The following is a 13,485-nucleotide window of genomic DNA, read 5'->3' as shown; positions in this document are numbered from 1 at the left end:
TGCAATAGGGCAGAACACGTACATTAAATTCACATGCAAACCACTTCGTGACATTGTAATGTGTGTAAAAGCCTGACAGTATCTGCGATGGCTTACGGGAGGCTTACTGTGCCTTTAAACAACGAGACAATTGTATTATTCGACTTCTCTCTCTCTCTCTCTCTCTCTCTCTCTCTCTCTCTCTCTCTCTCTCTCTCTCTCTCTCTCTCTCTCTCTCTCTCTCTCTCTTTCTCACCCCGTAAACACTTTGTGCTGCCTCTATCCTAATTTCTTCTTGAGGTGGTTTTTTTTACCTAGCTAACTATGTACTAATAGGCGCCAGGGGTGACGTGTGCGTCCATGCACACATTTTTAAAGTCATCATCTATAATCGGACTTTTTAATCATAAGAAATTACAAAATGTACTCAAGTCGGATTCAAATTAGCTGTAAGCTTTTTTTCTTTCTGCGCGAGCCATTTGATAGTAAAACCGTCGAACCGAATCATTTTGAGTGCTGTGAAAGTAAACAAAATTTGCGCAGCCTGTGTTGAAAACTGATCAGCTGAAGGCATGTTACGCTACACAAGGCAGGTGTACCCTTTAGTAGAAATTAAAAGCTAAATCGTCACTTGAAAATTTATCACAAACATAATCGAATTACATTTAACAGCTCAGCTGAAGAAATGGCAGAGTACCCTGACACCACTTCATCAGCTACAAGGATGCGCTCTCGGGGATCCACAGCAAAAAAGGAACATCGCTGTTATACATCAACCCGTTCGAGAACATACCCGTTTGACACCATGGAATGTTTCATTCGGGTTCGAGTTCAAATCAAATCCCGTGCAATCTGGATGAAAAACACTCGGACAGGACTCTGTTTTGTACTCCAATCCAAACACCGAAGTGTCACTACCCTAAGTTGGTATTGTTCCGGAGACGGTTAGGCGAGTCTATTACTCAACGTTTTCTTCCGGACTTGGCTTTCTCGTAGCGTGGCTGAAATCTTGCAAGAGGACGTATTTTTGGACGTGTCAGGAATCTGTCTGAATTTTAATCTAGGAAAACATCTCTGTACTCTGGGTTTTGCCGAATGTTAATCTTGTTTTTATAATCTAGTGAGTGGTCTGCCAGGATTTTTGTCAACAAAAGGGGAAAGAGACGCAGAGAACAAAACATAACATAAAATGATAATAAAAAAATACATACAAATCGGATATAAAGGTGAATATACCAGGTAATTTTTTTTTTATATCAGATAAAATAAAATAAATTAGGCAACTTATAAAGTAAAGCTTTATAAACGTGAAGTAAAATAAAATAAAATAAATGTACACAACTGAAAATGTTACAATCTTATTTTATGACTCCCCTGAAATTGAAAAAGTGTGTGTGTGTGTAAGAGGAGGCGAAGAAATAAATCATGTATCTGTATTTCTTTTGTTTTATTGATTATGTTGCAGCTCTTTTAGCCTCACCCTCTTGTAAAAACAAAAACACAACAGCTCACTTTTAGAGTATCTTCTGACAAAACACACAGTTGCGACGCATCTACATCAACATTGACTACAAGTCTGCACAAGTTCATCTAAACTAAGCAAAAAAATTATTGCACCCATTTTCCTACCCCAACTAAAACATTCATTCCCGTGTCATGTTATGCAAACTGTATATGGTCGATATGGGTGGTACCCTTACTTCGGCGGCGGTCATGTGATACCTGTACCTGAAATCGTTGATCCGAAAAGTGTGCCAGAAAGCCCAGTGAAGGGCCTTTAATGGTATATAAAGTTTCAATGAAATGACACGGGAATAAACGTTTTAGTTGGGGTACGAAAATGGGTGCAATAATTGTTTTGCTCAGTTTATGTACGAAAATTAATTCTGTATGCTGTGCCCACAATCGAAAATAAAATCGGACATTTAAAAACCATTTTACGCTTAGTGTTTACTCGCTCAATTGATCTACCGTTGTTTGTGTGTGTGTTTAGCTGTTGGAAACATTTGTCTACTGCTGTTCATTTTCTGTATTTCATTTCTGAATTATGTTCACATTTCGGACATCCGTATCATTCATACCAAATACCATCCTGAACTCAGGTCAAAATGAGTTCGGCTCATTCTCTCCCTGACAGGATGCCTTGAGTTTCCTTGTCTCCGAAGGAAACCGATTTTTTTTTTTAACATATTTAGAGCTTTTTGATATAAGCAGATTCGCGATCGTCAATAATGATTTTTCATGGTGTTTTGTAATTTTCAAATTACAAAGGAATTGATATGTAAGACAGTTTCAAGCGAGCTATTTTTCGCGGCAGTATTTACTGGGCAAACAACTCTAAATATGGCAAAAGTGTCACGTGATAATCAACCGTTTGGTTTCGGCGCGAACTGGATTGAGCAGACGATTTTTTCTGTAACCAGTTGACAGTGATGAAACCATATAAATTATTACGGTCTCCTTCCGGCAGCAGTCCCAAAATTTCGACTTGTTTTGACCTTAGAACGATGTCTTTATCATAACTGTGAAGAACAGAACGGAGATCACTGTCGAAGTCGGCCAATCTGCAATCATTTTCGTCTCGCGAACACTGATCTCAAATTTAGATCAGTGCTCGCGAAAAACATATGGGAGATAACTCTGAATTCTTGTTTTGATAGATTCGCATAGGACTGTAGCGTCCGGTCAGAGAGACAACTGGCAATAGCCGTGGAGCGATGCTTATCAGAATGACCAAATACGACATGAAAGTAAGCAGAACCAGAGAGCAGAACTACCCCCTCAAGAATAATATTTGCTCCGAAACATCCAACCAGTCGTAACACATAGACTACCCGGACAGCAACATCTCTAGCTCTAACAATCAGTTCAACCAAGTGTGTGGTCCGACTGCCATGCGACATGTCAAAACGAAGACCCTCTCTCCTTTTCAAGTTCATCGATTTCTATTCAAATCCGTGTCAGCGACCTGAGGCACTGCACGTGCTGGCCGTGCCAGCCAGTGTGACACGTGCGAAAACTGCCATTCCAGTTTCACTCTTTTCTACCACAAGCAAAACATTACACACGGTGGTGAATGGAGCGGTTGGGAGAAGAAGGAAACTTTCAAACACTTGAGCTGCTCGTGTTGGGGCACTTCAAACTGGAATTCTCTTCCGGTCAAACCCAAGTGTGAAGATTTTGGAGGTTTTAACGGAGCGTGAATGGTGACCTGTGTCAGTGTGGAAGTAGTGCTTATAGGGTTTTAGCGGTTGATGGGTGGAGATTTGGTGGAGAGAAGGGTTTGGAGCAAAAGTCACAAAGTTTTGAACAACGTGTGGTTGATGAAACATACCTTTGGACCGGAAGTCTAAAAGTCGGTCAGATGAACTCATGTGTATGAAATGCAAACAACCAAGTACATAAAGAAAGAGAGAAGATACAAGAATCTGGAGTGTTGGTTATGATAATCACTGATAACTTAAATCTTTCAGTAAAGAAAGAAGAAAGATAAGAGAAAAAGGGAGATCAACTATGAGGAAAGGCGTACAGACAGCAAGGAACACAGAGACAAGCAGAAAGACAATAACTGACGGACAAGTGACCCGTCTTTAATTATGATTTAATCAAATTTTGTGTGTGTTCTGAAATCTGTTAAAAAAATGTTTGATGTCTCTTCTATGAATTATATAATCATTTCTTGGGCGAGGCCTATAAAGGGTAAATTTATAAATCGTTCAGTGTAACAACAGAAACGATACAACGATTGAACGCGCTAATCTGGATCAGACTCTAAACTGCACGAGATTAACACCAGAAAAACAAAATTCCTCCACCAAATAAAGCAGACAGATTATCGCGAAACAGCCGAACAAAAAGAAAATCAGAGACAAACAAGTGTATTGTGTACCATTAGTAAAGCCACCCGGAAAGCAATGAAGACAAATTAGGCAGAGAGTGCATAAGCCGGGAGTGAAAAAAAGGCGCGAAGCAAATAATCGGTGGCCGTCAAGAGTATCAGTCGCCCCTGTTTGGGTTGCCGTGAATGGTGTTACCTCAGTCGGGCATGCGCTTTTCCTTGAGGTTTCGGCTGTACTGAGTCATTGAACAGTGAATTACTCTGTTCCCAAAACTTCTGGAAGCAAGAGACAGACCAGCTTTGCTTGAAAGAATAAAGATATTCGTATGATTGGTACTTTATGGGTCCTCAGGGTGCTTATGAATAATAACTGCTATCGTCCAAATCACTTAACAAGGGATCTTCGTAATTTGTTGGTTCTATTTCTGTACATGCAGATGTGGGAGGGTGAAATGTATAAGAAAATTAATATATTCGAATTTAGTATCAAGAAGCTATCAAACTGCATATTTTACAGTATGCGAGATGTCTTTCGGCTGAAAAAAGTATACTGTAGGTTATATTAGAACGTACCTGCTTCATCCCAACTCTCTCTCTCTCTCTCTCTCTCTCTCTCTCTCTCTCGCTCTCTCTCTCTCTCTCTCTCTCTCTCTCTCTCTCTCTCTCTCTCTCTCTCTCTCCTCCTCCTCCTCCTAGTCTCTCCTCTCCCACCCCAATTACTCTGTTGGCACCAGCTCGCCGCAGCGCGTGCAGCCAGTATACCTATTTAGCATGCACGGCACGTGGAGTTGCTTATGACTCCACAGGTGTTTTGCAGTTAATTTCAATAACTCACGCACATTTTCAATGCTTTTGTCGGTGAATATATTTTGCGGTTGGCAAAGCTCGGTTAACCGCGCAAGTTTTGCACATATCAATTCATGGGAAGTGTTCCAGTTGCGATGTGAACTTCTTTACAGACTTTTCCCTGTGAAATTGATTTTGCGTAGAAAAGTGATAGAATAGTATAGCGTGGTATGAGATTACAAGCTATTTAATTGGGAAGTATTACTGCCATTGCCAGCTGCTTAGGGGTTACTAGTGCATCAAATTTAAATCACAGGTCAGATTCATTAAAACATTGTGTGCAGATAAATATGATCCTCCAAGCAATATGTAGAAAACTTTTTTAAAATTGTTTTTTTTTTATCGGGGGATCTCTAAAAGACTGATTTTGATTGTAATCGTCTTTGACATTTCGGCCTTGCGTTTGATAAATAATGCATTTTGTGTGTGTGTAAGCAAACGAATCAATCAATACATCATAATGTTACTGGATAAAATGTATCCGAAGTCGTGCACGGAAAATTATCATTGATTTGGTGGTAAAGACGTTAATAACACAAAAACCATTTGGTTAACCCAAATGTCCCCTGGGACCCCAATTCAATGATCCACCCTTTACTTATTTAGCCCCTCTTTCTCATTTAGTCCCCCACCTATTTTCTCCCATTTCGTCCCCTCTCTACTTCTCTCTTTTTCGCGCGCGCGCGTGTGTGTGTGTGTGTGTGTGTGTGTGTGTGTGTGTGTGAATGTTCATACGTCCATGTGTGTGTGCGTCCATGTGTGTGTGTGTGTGTGTGCGTGTGTGCGCGTGTTTATGAGTTCTCTCTCTCTCTCTCTCTCTCTCTCTCTCTCTCTCTCTCTCTCTCTCTCTCTCTCTCTCTACTTATTTTTAGCCTTCTAGTTTTTCCGTCTTTGACCATCTGGACAGGTGGTGATAACGGGACACCGCGAGGAGACACGACACCCAGTTCCTGAGACCGCGGCGACCCTGCTCGCTGTTTGATCAGCCACAACACGCAAGACGCCGAGGAGATGCGCTGTGCTAACAGCCAGTCTCTTCACCTCGCCAGCTTCCAGGTTTTTGATCGATTCGTTCACCACGACCATCTTGATATGAAACGGAGGACAGTTGCAAATGGAGCTATATATCGAACAAGACAATTGATGATAACAAAGATGACAAACATTAGGCCTACCACATACAATCAGAGATCTGATCTAAGTTTGGGAGACAGACAGACAAAAAAAACACACAGACAGACAGAGTGAATTTTATACACCTCGTATTATACCGGGCCGGGTGTAAACCCCTCCCCCCAACTCCCCCCCCCCCCAAAAAAAAAAAAAACCACCCACCAAAACAACAACATTACAAAACAACAAAAACAGAAACAAACAAGTCGCGTGAGGCGAAAATACAACATTTAGTCAAGCTGTTGTACTCACAGAATGAAACTGAACGCACTGCATTTTTATTCACCATGACTGTATACTCGTAGCATCGTCAGTCCACCGCTCGTGGCAAAGGCAGTGAAATTGACAAGGCAGAATAGTGAGGTACGTAGTGGTTGCGCTGAGCAGGATAGCACGCTTTTCTAGATCTGTATCTCTGTTCTTTTTAACTGTCTGAGCTTGTTTTTAATTCAAATATATCATATCTATATGTTTTTGGAATCAGGAACCAACAAGGAATAAGATGAAATTGTTTTTAAATCGATTCCGAAAATTTAATTTTAATCATAATTTTCATATATTTAATTTTCAGAGCTGGTTTTTAATCCAACTATGACATATTTATATGGTTTTGGAATCAGACAATGATGAGAAATGAGATGAAATTTATTTTGGATCGTTTTATAAAAAAACAAAATTTAATTCCAATTTTCAGATATTTAATGACCAAACTCATTAATTAATTTTTAAGCCTCCCAGCTGAAATGCAATACCAAAGTCCGGCCTTCGTCGAAGATTGCTTGACCAAAATTTTAATCAATGATTGAAAAATGAGGGCGTGACAGTGCGGCCTCAACTTTCACAAAAAGCCGGATATGACGTCACCAAAGACATTTATCGAAAAAATGAACAACACATCAGGGAATATCATACCTCTGAATCGCTCAAAACACACACACACACACGCGCGCGCGCGCGCACGCGCACGCACATACACACATACACCACGACCCTCGTCTCGATTCCCCGTCTATGTTAAAACAATTAGTCAAGTTAAAAATAAACAAACAAGAAAATAACGAAGCGAAATAAAACGAAACGAAACAAAACACACAACAAAAACACAAATCAAACAAAAACGAAACAAAGCAAAACACCAAAACTCTAGACAAACTAGTTCTTCTGCGTTGAAGTGTGTTGATCGACCAGACGATGGCATATAGACAGGGATGTTGACCGATGTTCTTAATAAACTGCACCGTATTTATGTCTGACCAGTCACCAGTGATGTGTAGATCTTCCTGCCCTTCAAGTCTCTTGACTGAGCCAGTGGATGTGGGAATGTGTTGAAGATCTTTTGTTCTCGTGCTATTCGGCAAATTGCTGGTGTGGGAGACCGGACTATGCCCGTGGGAGAGCACTGAGACAAATAAGCTAACGATCTCTGCTGTCCAAGAACGACATGCCTCATTTAGAGCAAAATCCGAAGGAACAGGTTATTCCAGCAAGTAAAACATCCCAAAGAAACCAAAGAGCCATAACATCGACGAGCAGACGATCGTCAGTGATTCTCAATCGGACGCAAAACTGCCAACCAATTCTCGCTCTCCCACATCAGTGACAGAAACGGTTCTGATAACACAACGACAGCGACTAAAGTCACTGTATTGACGAAGAAACAACAACACCACCAGCTACAACAACGACGATGACATCATCAAATAAAGTTCCTCAACAACAACAACAACAACAACAACAACAACAACATTGTAGTTATAATGCGTGTCAACTGATAGACGAAATGTACTTTTTGCAACTAACAAGCGTCTTGAACATTGACAGACGGCATTGTCCAGTACGAAGACTGATTATAGTGAAAGTCACTGCCGTTACCGATTCAGTGTTCTAGTTCTCCGCTAATAGGTCGCAATGCACGGTTGGCCCAGTTGATACAGCACATCTCTGAGGTATTTTTGGCCATTGCCGTTAGTTGTCGCGTATATATAAACCAAAACCTGAAAAAGGCAGAAAGATTATCATTTCGTCTGCCGATAGCCCGCTGTTCAAGAGTACAGGCAGCGGTAATAGACCAAATTCCGGAAATAACTCTGAGAGTTGCGCCTCTTCGAAGAAATGAGGCAAACACATGAGGCCTGAGCATTCAGTTGATTAGAGGAGGAAAACGACCACGATGACAGTGAATAATGAGCTCCAATGAATACTTTATTTTCAGAAAAAAAGAATCGTATCGAGCAGACACCGGCAACAACCATCCTGAACTCAGGTCAAAAATGAGTTACTTCCCTTCGGGTCTCATAAACTGGCAATAGCCGTGGACCGATGATTATCAGAATGCGGCAACAACATAATGCACATTATGCGGAGACCAGTTATTCACTGTGACGCAATGATCGCTTGTTTGCACTGCTGAACGGCGTGTGTTAGCTTCACTGGTTCGAAGGGGAACAACTCTTCTACAGCCAATCAGTAAAACCTCTGACAGAGATATGGCCGAACATCCTCTAATTCTCTCCAACAAGTAACATGTACTACTGAGTACGCATTCCATCGACTGCAGGCTGCCGTGTCGATCGAAGACTTATTCTCAATGCTGTCTAAAAACCGAAAACCACAAGAGCAGAAAAAAAGAGACAAAAACATCTGGTCGCGTGTCGTGGTTTTGTTTTGTTTGACAAGCCATTCAGGAGACCACTTCAACCCCTCTTTTGTTTTCCATTGTAGCACCTCTTCAGACGGCAGCACGCGGGTTTTATATTAAAAAAAAAGGTTTTGATTTTGATTGTTGACAATAAGGAAAGCCAGAAATGGGGTCCACGGAAGAGGGGGATGGTTGGTGGTAAGAGGTGGGGCAGAGCTAGATGGACATTATCGCTCGATCAAAGGTTGCAATGAAACGCAAGTATTTGATGAGACGTTGATATATATATATTTTCCAATGGATAGCACAGTATAGTACGGGAACCCTTTTTTTCAGTTGTGCAAACTCTGAAAATTAAAAGTGCCAAAAAATATTTTTCAGTTTGTCACAGTAGCTCACCTAAAAATCTAATACCATGTTATTTTATTCAAACCTTGTATCATGTCTGGCACTCCGGCTTTTCGGATTGAACATTTCTGCAAGGGTCCCATGACAGGAGCTCAAGTGAGGGTACCCTCCCAAATGTAAGATTACTGGAATAATAAAAAGACTCTTGTCTGGCACTCTTTTCGGATTAAAAATGTTACTGGAAGTACAGTAAGTTTAGTATGCAGAAAAGGGGTGCTTGTCCGCCAGTCTGGAGTAAGTTGGGAAAGCCGCGGCGCGCTGTCTTTCAGCAATGATCCAGTTGATTGCTTTCAAACTTCACGTGTTTATGTTCTCATTTTAAACACCGGATTCGGCCGCAGAGGTAAGATGATAGAATGTCACAGTGAGAGATATGCCGGGACCCCCCTCCACCCTTCTCATTCACGGTCAGTAACTGGTGGTAAGTCAGCCAGCTATCCACAGTGTACTATTCTGCCGGTGTTTTTGTTGTTGCTGTTTAGTAAGTTATTGCCAAACGTGACAAGTAATCTCTCTGGTCAGAAGTCTATTGTACTAGAAGTACTTTACTACTATTACCAGTTGTCGACACGCGATGATACATATGTCCTTTGGCCTTTCCTTGGGGATATCCCGTACTTAAAATAGAATACGGAATTGTGGGAAAGCTGTTCAAGGGCACTCACGCACTATATTCGATTTTCAATACACGACTCAAAACCTTTGGGATAAATCAAAAAGAATACAATACAAGAGTTCAGAAAAGAAGAAAAAAAGTTGAAAATTTGAGAAAACATGTCACAAAAGTCTTGCCAATTAGGGGACTCGAACTCTTCTTCTTCTTCTTGGCGTTCGCAGAGGTTACACAATCAGTCCAGCACTGGTGATAAATGTTGTCGTTTTTTCCAACTCCTGTCGACTGCCGTATAGTTTGGTCTGCAAGGGAGTTGGTGACGGCCACACTTCTTTTCGTTCCTCATCTAGTAAGGGACATCGCTGTAAGATGTGTTCCGCTGTTTGGTCCTCTTGACCGCAGGCACAGGTTGGTGATGGCGCCAGCTTGAACTTTCGGTTCATGTGAGCATTGAGCCTGTTGTGGCCAGTACGCAGCCTGATGAGGTTGACTTGCTGCTCTCTGGACATTGTGTGGTAGTCATCTCTGTTTGTCCTTGGCCTCATCAATGCCTTGATGATTGTCTTCTGCTCACTAAAGCTGACACTGTTTTCAGGTTGGTCTTCCATGGCTCCTTCTTTTGCCAGCTCATCTGCCCTTTCATTTCCTGGTATCCCACAGTGTGCTGGTATCCACTGGAGGACAACTCTTCTGGTTTGTCTGACCATCTGTAATGCTTTGGCCAGCTGTGGGAGTTTGTCGTTCTCTAGGGCCTGAAGGACTGAAAGGGCGTCCGAGAGGAAGACAACTTGGTAGCAAGGGTCTGCGGAGTCCTGAACGAAGGAGGCGGCCTGCATGAGAGCTTCTGCTTCTGCTTTATAGTTTGTGCAGTGTTTGCCAGTGGCAACGCTGGATGTAGCTGTATGTCCCCCAGGGAACTGGATGAGAATGCCTGCACCTCCATTGAGCACGGCGTTAGTTGCTGATCCATCGGTGTATACATGGATCCACGCCTCTTTTGGGTACTGTTCGTCGATCAGGGCTAAGGTGAGTGCCTGTCGAGCTGTGTCATTCTGATCTTCTCCTGAGGTAACATGTGGAACACTGGTGCAGATCTGGATGCCTGGTTTCTCTGTTGCCTTGGGGGTTTCCTCTTCTTCTTGAGTCAGAGGTAGAGTGTTCTGTGGAAGGACTTCCCTGTACTGTCGAGAAAGTCTCTTGCTCTCGTGTACAAAACTGCTCCGTTTAAGCCGGTTCTTGGTGAGGTTGCTCAGTCTGTGCTTCATGGGGTGGTCGGGTAGGCACTTGAGCTTCTCGGCCTGTACCATAGTCTTGGCTTCTCTTCTCTGACAGAGGGGTTGGATGGTGGTAAGCTTCTCCATTTCCTTGATGGGCGTGGATTTCATTGCACCGGTGATGAGTCGGAGGGCCTGGTTTTGCACACGGTCAAGGGTCTGCAGGTTTGTCTTGGCTGAGGTTGACCACGCTGTGGAGCCGTACTCGAGGTGGGGTCTGATTGTTCCCTGGTATACTGTCTTCAGTATCTTCTCGTTCGCTCCCCAGGTGGTACCTGCCAGCTTCCTGAGTATGGCTAGCTTGCGCCGGGCCTTTGTCTCTGCCTGTGCAATGTGTGGTTTCCAGGTCTGCCGTCTATCAAAGGTGACACCAAGGTACGTTGCTTCTTCATCCTCTCTCAGAGGAGTTCCACCAAGCCTAATGGTTCCGGCTTTCTGCTTTGGCGACAGTGTGAATAGGGTGGTGGAGGATTTCTCCTTGTTGATGGAGACGCACCAATCTTCTGCCCATGCGTTCAGCCTATCTGCCGCTTGCTGCATTCTGTAGGTGGCAGTACTTGCGTGCTCCTCCTTGCACCAGATCACAAGGTCGTCTGCGTAGAGAGCAGCTTTGATCCCCTTGGGCATCTCAGACACCAGATCGTCGATGAAGAGAAGGAAGAGTGTGGGGGAGAGGACTCCGCCCTGAGGGACGCCATGACGAAGGAGGAACTTCTTGCTTTTGGTCTGGTCGACGTTAACTCTTGCCCTGCGGTTATAGAGGTAAGAGCGAATCCACTGGTACATGTTGCTGGACACGCCTTTCCTCAGCAGTTTTACAAGGAGTCCATCTTTCCAGACCTTGTCAAAGGCCTTCTGAAGATCTATCCAGGTGACGAAGACCAGCTTCTGTTCCTGAAAGGCATCTTCAACTTCTTGCGCCAGGTAAGTGACCTGATCTTCAGTGCTGCGGAACTGTCGGAATCCAGCTTGTTCAGGGGCGAGGAGGTTCCTGGATTCCAGGTACCACCTGAGGCGCTCGTTCACAATTCTCTCCAGGGTCTTCACAACACAGCTGGTGAGGCTGATTGGGCGATAGCTGGTGGCCTTCTTTGGATCCTTCCCTTTTTTTAAGATGGGGATCATGATCGCTTCTCGCCAGAGTTGTGGTAGCGATCCTTCTTGCCAGCTGCTGTTGAAGACCTCGAGTAGCTTGTTCTCTGCTGCACTACCAAGGTGGGTTAGCATCTCGTTGGTGATGCCGTCTGGGCCAGGGGACTTCTTCGCCTTTGACTTTTTCAGAGCTGAGTGCAGCTCGTGGAGTGTGAGTGGTTGACTCATGGCGTCCACTGTCGACTGTCTGGCAGGTCTCTCTCTTTTCTCTCTTCTTGCTTCTCTCTGTTTCTCGGGGCTAACATGGAGGTTGCTCTCAGCTGCATAGCTTTCAGCAAATTGGTTGGCAGCATGCTTTCCAGTTAGCACCTTCCCGTTCTCTTCTAATGTGATCTTTCCTCTGCTGGTGTTCTCATCATTCAACTGCTTGGTGAGCCTCCAGAGCTTTCTGCCATCCTTCTCAAGGTTCAGAGAGCTTGTTTTCTCTTGCCAGCTTCTCCGTCTTGCCTGTAGCTTCTTTTTGAGAAATTTGGCTTTGGCTTCCTGGAGGCGGATGTTGTTGTTTTGTGACGGGTTGACTTCTGCTTCCCTTCTGGCGTCTGCCAGATCATCATCCAGTTCCTGCAATTCATTGCTCCAGTAGGGCTTATAGTCTCTCCTGGCACCCCTGGGAATGGACTCACGCGCTGCTCTGAGGATGCTCATGTTGAAGTCCTTCGCCACCATGTTGATGTCTCGACCCTCGACTCTGATGTCTTTGGTGAGTTCGCTGGTGCGGTGTCTAAAGAGGAACCAGTTCGCTCTTTTGTAGTTCCACCGAGGGAAGGAAGCTTCAGTGCAGGACTCCATGCCCAGGGTCAAAAAGACTGGCCGATGGTCACTTCCACCTAGCTGTTCTCCGACCTCTCTGCTGGTTAGCTGGTGCATGTCTTCCGTGCAGAAGGCTAGGTCAGGAGTTGATGTAGTGTGCCATCTTCTGGAGTAGAATGTAGGGCAGTCAAAGGGACTGTTCAAAAGGATGAGACCTTTGTCGTCCTGCCAGTTCTCCACCTCTTCTCCTCTCCGATCCAGGTGGTCATATCCCCAACTCTGTGAATGACTGTTGAAGTCACCCACCACGATGAAGTTGGAGGCCTTTGCGGGGATCGTGTCAAGGGCGAGGTGTCTATCATTGGGGCAGTAGAAGTTGACAAGATGGAATTCTGATGTCTTCGTCTGGATTCGAATCACCTGATATTCGGAGTCCTCCATGTGCGTTTCTATCAAACAGGCATTGATGTTGTTCCTGATGAGGGTCAGGATTCCTCCTTTGCTTCGGTCTGTTCTGTCGGACCTAAGGCATTGGTAGCCTCTCACTTTGAAGGACTTTTGGGGTGTCAGGTGCGTCTCCTGAATACAGCAGATGTTGATGTTCTTCTCATGCAGGATATGCTCCAACTCTGTCTTCTTGTTCAGGATACTTTCTGCGTTCCAGTGCATGACCTGGAAAGGTCGCTGCTGACTGGGTTTCTTCCTGGTTGTGGTGGTGCCAGTCACTTTCCTCCCGCGTCCCCTGGCGTGACAAGACGGACGGGAGGGACCTCCAGTAGTTGGGGCTGGGTCCCTTTGAGGCATGGGACCCGAC

Source organism: Littorina saxatilis, linkage group LG3, assembly GCF_037325665.1.
Source record: "Littorina saxatilis isolate snail1 linkage group LG3, US_GU_Lsax_2.0, whole genome shotgun sequence".
NCBI lineage: Eukaryota > Metazoa > Mollusca > Gastropoda > Littorinimorpha > Littorinidae > Littorina > Littorina saxatilis.
Note: the sequence above shows the minus strand (reverse complement) of the source record.